The sequence below is a fragment of the Pipra filicauda genome, unplaced genomic scaffold, assembly GCF_003945595.2.
Source record: "Pipra filicauda isolate LSUMZ 115617 unplaced genomic scaffold, ASM394559v2 scaffold18_size4552066_pilon, whole genome shotgun sequence".
Taxonomy (NCBI): domain Eukaryota; kingdom Metazoa; phylum Chordata; class Aves; order Passeriformes; family Pipridae; genus Pipra; species Pipra filicauda.
The window spans coordinates 480,441-490,242 of NW_024104298.1; the positions used below are offsets into that span (position 1 = coordinate 480,441).

Here is a 9,802-nt window from a genome sequence, read left to right on the forward strand (position 1 = left end):
GGTAGGAAGTCTCTGCAGGGGGATCTGGACAGGCTGGAATGATGGGCTGAGGCCAACTGGATGAGATTCAACAAGGTGAAGTGCTGGGCCCTGCACTTGGGTCACAACTACCCTAGATATTGATTCAGGCTGGGGGAAGAGTGACTGGAAAGCTACCCAGCAGAAAATTGCCTCAGGTTGCTGGTCAACAGCAGGTGATAATAAGCCGGAGTGTGCCAAGGTGGCCAAGAAGGCCAGTGCCATCCTGGCCTGCATCAGCAATAGCGTGAGCAGTAAGACTAGGGAAGTGTTCTTCTGCCTGTACTAAGCACTGGTGAGGCTGCATCTCAAACCCTGTGTTCAGTTTTGGGCCCCTCACTACAAGAAAGACTTTGAGGTGCTGGAGTATGCCCCAAGAAGAGCTGGTGAAGGGCCTGAAGCACAAATCTGATGATGAGCAGCTGAGGGAGCTGGGGGTGTTTAGCCTGAAGAAGAGGAGGCTCAGGGAGGTCTTTATCACTCTCTACAACTACCTGAAAAGAGGGTGTAGCAAGGTGGGAGTTGGTCTCTTCTTGTAGGTAACAATCAATAGAACAAGAGGAAATGGACTCAGGTTGTGCCAGGGGAGGTTTGGAATGGATATTAGGAAAAATTTCTTCAGCAAAGGGTGAATGCGAAGCACTTGAACAGGCTTCCCAGGAAAGTCATGGAAATGAAAGCTAAGCAGCACAAGGTAAGTACCATATAAGGCAGAATAGGAGAAAGCACCAGAGTTGCTTTGCCTGGTGATGAAAAAGGCACATCTGCTGTGCTTTAGCAACCTATGGCCACGCCGTGGCAGTGTGGTAGGTGGTGCTCAGACAGCTCTGACTGGGCACAGCACCCAGGGAGAGCAACGCTCCCTTCCAGAAACATTCCTCAGTGGTTGGCTTCTGGGCACTGCATGGCCTTTCCAGCATGTCAGCAAATTCCATGTGCATTTTGGAAGTGCAAGAGGTTCTAAAAACCGTTGCAGCTGGTGTACTATAACTGAATACCCCTATTTCTCTGAATATAACTGCTTGGTGAAAAGCAAAAGAATTATTTGCAAGAGCACTATGAATTCTTAGGAAATATTGAAACAACAAAAATAAGTTCTTCCTGGACTTCATAAATAGCTTAATGAGGATCAGTACTATTTGAGAGGTGTTTTCAATTAGAGAAAAAATCCCATTGAAGAGCTCTTAATGTGATCTAGCAGGCTAATAAATACATCGATCATACCTCGAAGAGTCTGCTACAGAGAGCAAAAATCAGCATCTTTCAGCAGTCTGCTGGCAGTGGATCCACCTCTGCTCTCATGAGTTCTACCTGGCACCGCAATGCAAAAGGGCTGGACGTGCTATGGGAGAGCATGACAGGGAGGGAAGGGGAAGGAGGAAGAGGAAAGTCGAAGACAAATGTCTCTCTGTTCTTGCTGGGCACACAGCCACGCTCTTATCCACATAAGCTCTGAACTACTGGAGTGTGATCTTCTAATATTTGTATATTTTAAAATAAAAACATTAAGTTTAGCCGCTTTTATTTCTTATATCTCAATGTGTTCTCAGATGAGATGTTCTGAAGAGCCACAGCAGTTACCATCACAGAACTATCCCATACAAGCTTCCTGCAGTTTTCTTGATAAACATTTCAGCATCTCAGACTTTTAGAATAAGAAGAGTATTTGAGGACAGTGCTTTTATGTTCTTCCACATTCTCAGCTGTTAATGAAACCTTGCTTCCAGATTTGTCTTTTCCTTTGCACGAATCAATGATGGGTAGATCACAACTCTCCACTGGTCCTAAGAGGAGACACTTAGCTGAGCCCATCAGCCACAGGAATAATAATGCACTGGGGATGTGTCTGGATGACTTATTTCTCATTTGTCTTCTCTTGCAGGCTTCCAGCACTGAGAACAGCTGTGCACTGAGCTGCATAGATCAAGCAAGCTACTGTATTTATGACAGTGCTCTTCTTTTCTCTGTTGCCAAAAGAGTGGTCAGATGAAGCACAGCAATTTGCACTGCTGACATCTATTATCACAGTATTTTTATATTTTTGGCCACACTCTGAAAATAAATTCATCTGCCCAATACCATTATTTGTGGAGGACGTTTAACAATATTTTAATACTGATTTTAAATTCCTTATATTTGAATTAGCTGCTTATACTTCACAGTGGCATAATTTAATTCAAATTCAGCTTTCAGCAACCACTGGAACATTTCCCCACAAGTACCTACCCACAGGGCTATAAACCAGCTTACAAAGTTTCTTAAGTTTCTAGCCAAGGACATGAAAAGCATATCTTTATGGTAACATCATGAGGCCACCACCCCTCCATCATCCTATATAGCTTCAGGGCTCCAACCAACCACAATATTTAACACATCTCTTGCTACATCTTGCCAGAGATTGAGAAGCATTTCCTGGTAGTCAGGAAAGTTGGGGTTTCATAGTCAGCAGTGACTTTTTATAATATTTAACTAAAAAGGGTCCTGTGATCATTCTAGCAGATTTTCAGCAGTATAAATGCCTTGTGATTTACCAAGATCTAATTGCTTATTTAATTCCAGCAGTTGGAATTGTACTCAAACTTATCTTTTAGAGATTGTGGTATAAAAATCTTCAATTCTTATGTACTTGTATTCTTCAGTTGGTTACAACAGCTAATTATTCTTCTCTTTCCTTCTTTATTCTCTGTACTGCCCTAGATCAGGGTCCATCATCTATGGATGAACTCATTATGTCTCTAAATCCTGGATGAACTCACTGTGTCTCTAAATCCAAGATCTGTGATTGCAAATAAAAATTCTCTCACATCTGCAGAAGTAATCAAGGACATTAAGAGAAGTTTTATTGACATTTTTGGAGAGTAGATTGTTGTTCTTGTATTTTAAATACATTACTCTCATTCCAGAAATCTCTGACTAGCCTCATCTTAGTTTTATGTTCAGTCTCCACTTAGAGAGTAGAAATTCCAAGGGCACAGAAGCATAAAAACTGTCTATTAACACGTAGTTAAAATTTACAAACACCTATTCCAGACATGAAGGACATTGAAAGGTAAGATATTTAAGGTCTTTATTGTTTCTGAAGCATTTAAGAACTATGAATAGATGAAAGATAAGTAAATATAAATGTGAATGCAAAGAAAGAAGAAGTAACAAGAATACCAGTATAAGTAGCTTTTCTTCTTGCTCCCACAATACCAAGATCACAACTGAAGCACAGTCTGGGGTGATCACAACTGAATATACTAGGGAAGCTTGCTAGGAGTTTTGGCGCATAGTCCTTGAAGCATCTGAAGGAAGTGTTAAGAATGTGAAGCAACGACAATGATTTCACACACTACTAGAACAAAATAATTAATGAATAACAATATGACATTTTAAAAGGCTAACAGGTGAAAACATTTATGAAACGAGACAAAAGGGAGCTGTAGGTCAGTAGCTGCAATCTAGAATGATGTGGAAGAATTCACTCATGAAACAGCAGACTCAGAAGCTGGAAAAGTTGAAAAAATATTAATATTATTCAATATATAAAATGGTGAAAGAGTATGTTAATGCTTGTTATTAAGATCAATGTAAATAGTAAAGCATAATGAAGAGCTGGATTATTTACTTGACAGGTTTGTAGTAGATGGAAGGTTATGTCAGGATGCAGGTTTATGTTGTCTGCAGTTGCCTCATTTTTCCTAGATTTCCATGTATGTTTTTCCAACGGTGGAAAAAGTTAAGGATGGTGGTGTAGTCTGGACAAAAACTTGCTGGCCATTGACAGTTCATAGCTGCTTGAGAAAAAGCATTTGACATCGAAAGTTCTAATGCTGGAGGCAGTGGAGCATCCTGATCTAGGATGGTGACTGCTCCAGTGACACCTGAGAGGCAGAAGGAGAAAGGGGAGGGGTTGAAAAAGGCATGGGTAGACAGGTACTGTTCAGTGAGGTACTGATCTTGCAATATGCTGAGCCTGTGCTTGTAGAACCTAAAGAGATTTAGTCATGGTAACTGCAGCTTCAACAGCAAAGCCAAGCAGCTGCTGGTTGAGCTGAGCCTTCCGTTTTACTGCTGAAAACTACCTTCTAAGAGATTCAAAGAAAGTCCTTATTTGGAGTGCTCCAGAGGGGTCACAGGCAGCAAGTGAGGTGCTGTTACACTGGCAACCTCTCCAGGGTCCAGAAGAGTCTGAGATACAGAAACAGTGGTGTAGCTGACCAGATTTGGAGGTGACTCAAGGAGACAAGGGAAGCAGGCTTTTGTAGGCACCAAGGCCCTGACTCAAGGAAATACTGTGTCAAACAGCAAAAAGGGTAAAATTGCAGAAATGCTACTGTATTCAGCTAAAAGGGACTGAGGAATAGAATCTGCAATTATCCTTTATCGCCTCTGTCAAAAATATGTAGGGGCTGTAGTCAGCCCTCTCTGTCATGATTGTGTGTCCGGCATTCAAGAACAAAAGATTTCATAAACCCTTTAGTCTCTCTGAATAAGGGCAATTCTGTAGAACTGCTCTGTGCCTTTGCTCTCTATGAGTCATTTTTAGGAGGGGAGATCAAGCACATTGTTTGACAACAAGCCTCTGAAGACAGCAGTTCTTTCATGTCAACTATATCCTGTTGAATCAGTAGGTCAGGCTAACCCACAGTGGTCATTAAGTAACAGTAAAATTTAATAGTGAGTTAAAAAGAAAAGGGGGGGACATCTGTCCCTTCTAGATTCTAAGAGGGAGTCCTAGAATTAGCATTATTTCTTAGAAATCTAGATATTTCTGTACACATTTTTGCAAAAAGCATGAGTTTGTATTTTAAAACTGAAGGAATAAACACAGCTCATACTTCAAAAGGCGCTGTTGTACCTCCCTAGAAAGGGAATGTTATAAACAAAAGGCAAACAAAGAACTCTCAGATATCTCAACTTACCCTTCTACAAATGAGAAGAACAATTTCAGAAAGGCATGGACTTTCATAAAACAAATTAAAAAGTCTGCCTTTACTTTTCCAGGCCATCCTGTCATTGTCTCCATAGCATTCAGAAGCTGCAGCATACACTGGAGTTTCACAGCTGAGAAAGCTCAGAGAACAGTGATTGTTCTCTCTGTTTGTCCTTACTCCTTGTCTTTGTTACCTAATAAAACTGATTATTTCATCCTCAACATGACCCATTGAAAACTGTCCTTGTTAGTTATAGTTCTCTTTGTTAGCTATGACTCTCTTCCTATCTTTGACCAGCTCACTGCTTTTAGATCTGCCCCTGTATGAATCACTTTTCTAATTTACCTTTTTTGAGTTGATTTTCTTTCTGCCTGAATTACTCTGTATCATTTCTTCTTTTTGATTTTTTCTTTTAAGATTTAATATTTGTCTGATTTGCTATTCTATGTTCACCTATCATCGTTCTTTCTGCTTGTCATTATTTTGTCAGTTTTCTTTTTTGTTTGGTCATTTATTTCACATCCCAGCCTGCCCAGAGCAGCTTTTTTTTTTTTATTCATTCATTTCCCATTTATTTTTAATCTTTTCTTCTCCTTCCTGTCATTGACTCAGCCTGTGTTTCCCATACTTTGTGCTTTTATTGTATTCGTAGCTATTTTTTGCTTGTTCAGCATCAGCTACTGGAACTTTCAAAGGGCATGAATACATAGAGGCAGCTTCTGTGCTGAATGAGATGATGTCAGCAAGATGTCAGCAATGGAGCTTCTGAAAGCACATTTCATTCCACTGACTTGTTAACAATTAGGAATCACAAAACAAATTGTTCTGTTGTATCTGTAAGATATAGCTCTTGAATGTGCCTCCTGCAATTTGTCTCAAACTTTATTCTGCTTAAATCATGCAGTTATATGGCAAATTGGTGTAGCTGTTTCAAACAAACACACTGCATGATCCTGCAAGAAACAATTTAATGGCAACCAGTGATCACGAAATCACCACTTTAAATTAATTAGTAAGTCAACATAATTGCACAGCAAACCTTTTTACTTCCAGTTTTGGAAATATCTTTCACACTTGAAGTAAAGGCAGGTTAATTTCCAAGTACCATGTCAGCATCACAAAAGTACTATGTGAGTGTAGAATAATACTGCTTTAATCTGAAGCATCAGGAAACCAGCAATATTAATTCTCCATTACTTCTCTCTATTGCAAGCATGATTTAATAAAGGATAGGTGTCCTCTTTTTCTGTTCTGCTCAGCCTCTTTTATCTTTGTAGGGTTTCTTCCAGTTCTAACAATGCCATCCTACAACATGACTTCCCAGTCAGCTGGGTTTTCTATCACTGTGATATATGACACTATATATATGTGTGAGAGAGAAATATGTTTCATAGCAATTCAAGATCAAATACTTAAGCTTTAGTAGTAGAAAATTTAAAAAAAATATTCTGTCCCAGAATTTCACATAAGGATCACAGTCGTTGGTGTGATTTATAAGATAATTGAATTGTGCTTTCCGATCCAATTTCCCATATAAAACTTTTATTATAGTTTATTCATAGATTATTTCCTTTGGTGACAGTATTAGATCTTGTAGTCTGATTTCCCTTATAGCATAGGCTATTAAACTTTACATGGTAGTTTTGTAGAGGCCAGTAATTCCTAAAGAAAATTTCTATCATATCTTCCAAGAGATATCCACCATTGATTATATAACATTAACAGTGGAAACCCAAAACTCTTTTGACATTTTTTTTTGTTGTTTACCAGACTTGCTGTTAAGAAAAGTAACAAAATAAAAATATGCCAATTTGTACTCTGAATGTTTTTGGCCTTAATAACCAAGCACAGATTACTATTTGGCTTGGTTCCACTGATACACCTTTATTATTTACTATATTTTCATATGAAAGCGTTTATACACTCTTATAAAGCCACTTTCTGTTTGATAAGTTGAAGAAGTCCAACCTTTTCAGCACCTTGAGGTGCATTTCAGTGGATGGGTTATTTCTGGTTAACAGCATTTAATTTAACACTCCCCACATGCTAATAATCATGTTATAAAACTCTGCCACGTGTTATATGTCTTCATTCAGTGCTTGAGTGCTCGACTCCCTGGTTTAATACAGAAAAGCTTCTGGACATATACTTCATGTGCTTTGTGTTGCTGTAAGGTAAGACAATCTTTTATTGTATCCAGGCACACACAGAGGTGCCACAGTGGTTAGTATGTTCCTGAGAAATGTGAGAGTAGCAAAGGAAAATATTTGGCCTATCCTACATAGGTCAGGAATACATTTTTATATATATATATATATATATACATAAATCTCATTTGAGAAGACCATTACAAAATTTTGAGAGTTTGTATAAATATATATATATAAATTTGTTTTGAGGGCACCAAAAAACTTGATTGACAGAACTATAGTATTGAAAGAGTGGTGTTCAGGGGCATTGATGCATTAACTATGTAACAGAGATGTCTGCTAGAATAGAACATTTTGTCTGAACCTGGAGTAATTTTTGTCATTCTTCTCTTTCCCTCTTTATTCTTTCAGCCATATACCAGCCAAGTGTTGGTATAACAGATGCATGCACCAGGGATTTTGTGTAGAGAGATAAAATCACCTCCATATTCCCCACTTATTCTGGAGCTTATGCATCATAAACCCTTTATTACAGCCTATTACCTTGTGAGACCATGCTACCTCTCTCTTAAACCTCACACTTTGTCCTTTTTGGTAAGATCTAAGTCTTATTCCTTGCCATATATCATTCCAGCAGTTCATGTTAAAGTAAAATGTGTTCCACTGAGCTCAGCTTTCTCCCGTAGTCCAGAATAGTCTGTTTGGGCAACTGAAAACAAAACTAATTTCGAGCTAGGAGCAATCACTACAGAAACTTCCTAAAAATGTCATAATCAGTAATAGCTCCCTGCTGACAAGTACTCTTTCCGTCCTGTTATCCAGTCCTTAATCCATTTAAGATGTACTTTATTGATACTGCACAGTCCTAATTTTCTTATCAGCATGTCATTTGTAGTAAATCAAATGCTTTACAGAAGTCCATTATGTACTTACTTCTATCAAACATAATTGAAAGAAAGAAATCAAATATATTTGACAAAGCCTATTTTTCATACATTGAGCAAGCTTAATTATAAATCCTTCTCTTTTAATTTTTTATCAGCAGAATCTTTATCATTTGACACTATTTTGCCAAGAACTAATGTTATCTAGCAAGTCTTCTGTTATCTTCTTTCCCCCTTGAACATTTTGAATACTCATAAAATACTAGTACATTTTTGATCTTCAGAATCACGCACATGCAAATACTTACTCAAAGCTGACATTTGCAGGAGGCAATCCTAAAACTGATTGCTTTTAGGAATACTGGTGTCAGGTTTGCCAATGTGAAATATCCTTCTGCTAATATGCTCATTTTACATCCACATTGCTACTAATAGGGTGATTCATCTCACCTAAACGGATACAAAATTAGCTGAGTTACCTGGGATTCCAACACCAGAGAAAGAAAAATAATATTTCTCCATAGAGCCATTTGATTCCAGCTATACTGAAGAGAATGAAATAAATTCAAATATGTATCAGTAACATTGCTGTAAATACAGAGATATTAGTAGCACTAGGCTAAAATACACACCTATATTCCTGTATACAGTGCTGAATAAAGGGAATATTCTGGAACTCTAAAACTGGAATGTGTATGTGACCAAACAAAAATTGTTTATGCCTTTAGGGACTATTATCTTGATACCTGCTAAGGAAAAATAGGCAGTGAAGTCCAAATCTGCAGACAGAGGATGCTTTCCATGGACAATCAGGAAATGCAAAACATATTTTTGAAGGCATGACTACAAATCAGAACCAAGTTAAGGGTATCCAAAGAGCTTATTTGATGAGCAGTTCAGGCTTTGGAGTGGTTAGGAAGCAGGCAGAAAACAGGATCCAAGCCCGAGCATAGTTGGGAATGTGACGCAATCACAAAAGGATTAAGGACAGCAGCTATGTTAAGGGATTTCCTGGAAAAGGACAGTATGGAACAGGGTGAACACTTCCCAGAAAGGGGAGTGGAGTAAGCCAAAAACTATGTGATATGCAAGCTGTTGTTTGGATTATACTATGAAATAAAAGGGGATATCAGAAACATTTCATCTAAAAAAATCAACAGGAAAATAAATTAGCTGTAAGAACAGACATGGTGCAAATCATAATCAAAGCAGAATTAGATGACACTGAGCTTGGAGCAATAACAAAGGAACTGGGGACCTCAGCAGGAAGACTGGTGTGGTGTTCCATGTACCCACAGAAGTGATTATTGACTATCTGGGTCTTGCTTTTCACAGCCAAAATTAACCGGATTTTGTATGAAACCATTGTGAACAACAGTACAGTTATGCCACTTATTTTAGCTTTTAAACACTCAAGAACATTTGCATGGGTACCTTGACTGGAAATCACATAAGCAAAACTATATCTCTGTGGTAAAAGTTCATTCTTCAAATTCTGAAATCAACCATTTAGCATTTGTTACTTAGGCTGAAATTTTTCAAGATTTCAGCTGAGGTTGCCATTCAACAAGTCACTCTGCTTACAGCTAACAGTGTTATGCTGTTTTCAGTTCCCTTCAAATCAAAGTCTCATCAAAGAAACATACATCTGCAGAGGTTGCTCTTCTGGCCATGAGTACATAGACAGCTCTCCATCCCAATTTTTATCACCGCTTTTTACTAATTTTCTAAGTTTCCTAGCTTGTTCTGCAGGAATATTCCACTTGTCCAGAATTTTGAGGTTGTCCTGCTATGTGGGATTTCTTTCTGCTCAATTCGTAAGACTGCACAC

The 9,802-nt window shown here is 38.3% G+C and overlaps 1 long non-coding RNA gene across 1 annotated transcript; it reads left to right on the top strand.

The window, feature by feature from the left end:
• The first annotated feature begins 565 nt into the window (after positions 1–565).
• Positions 566–2,096, top strand: LOC120323059. The gene is made up of 2 exons (XR_005563148.1): positions 566–712; positions 1,901–2,096. It is a non-coding gene; the product is annotated as an uncharacterized LOC120323059 (long non-coding RNA).
• Positions 2,097–9,802: the final 7,706 nt, after the last annotated feature.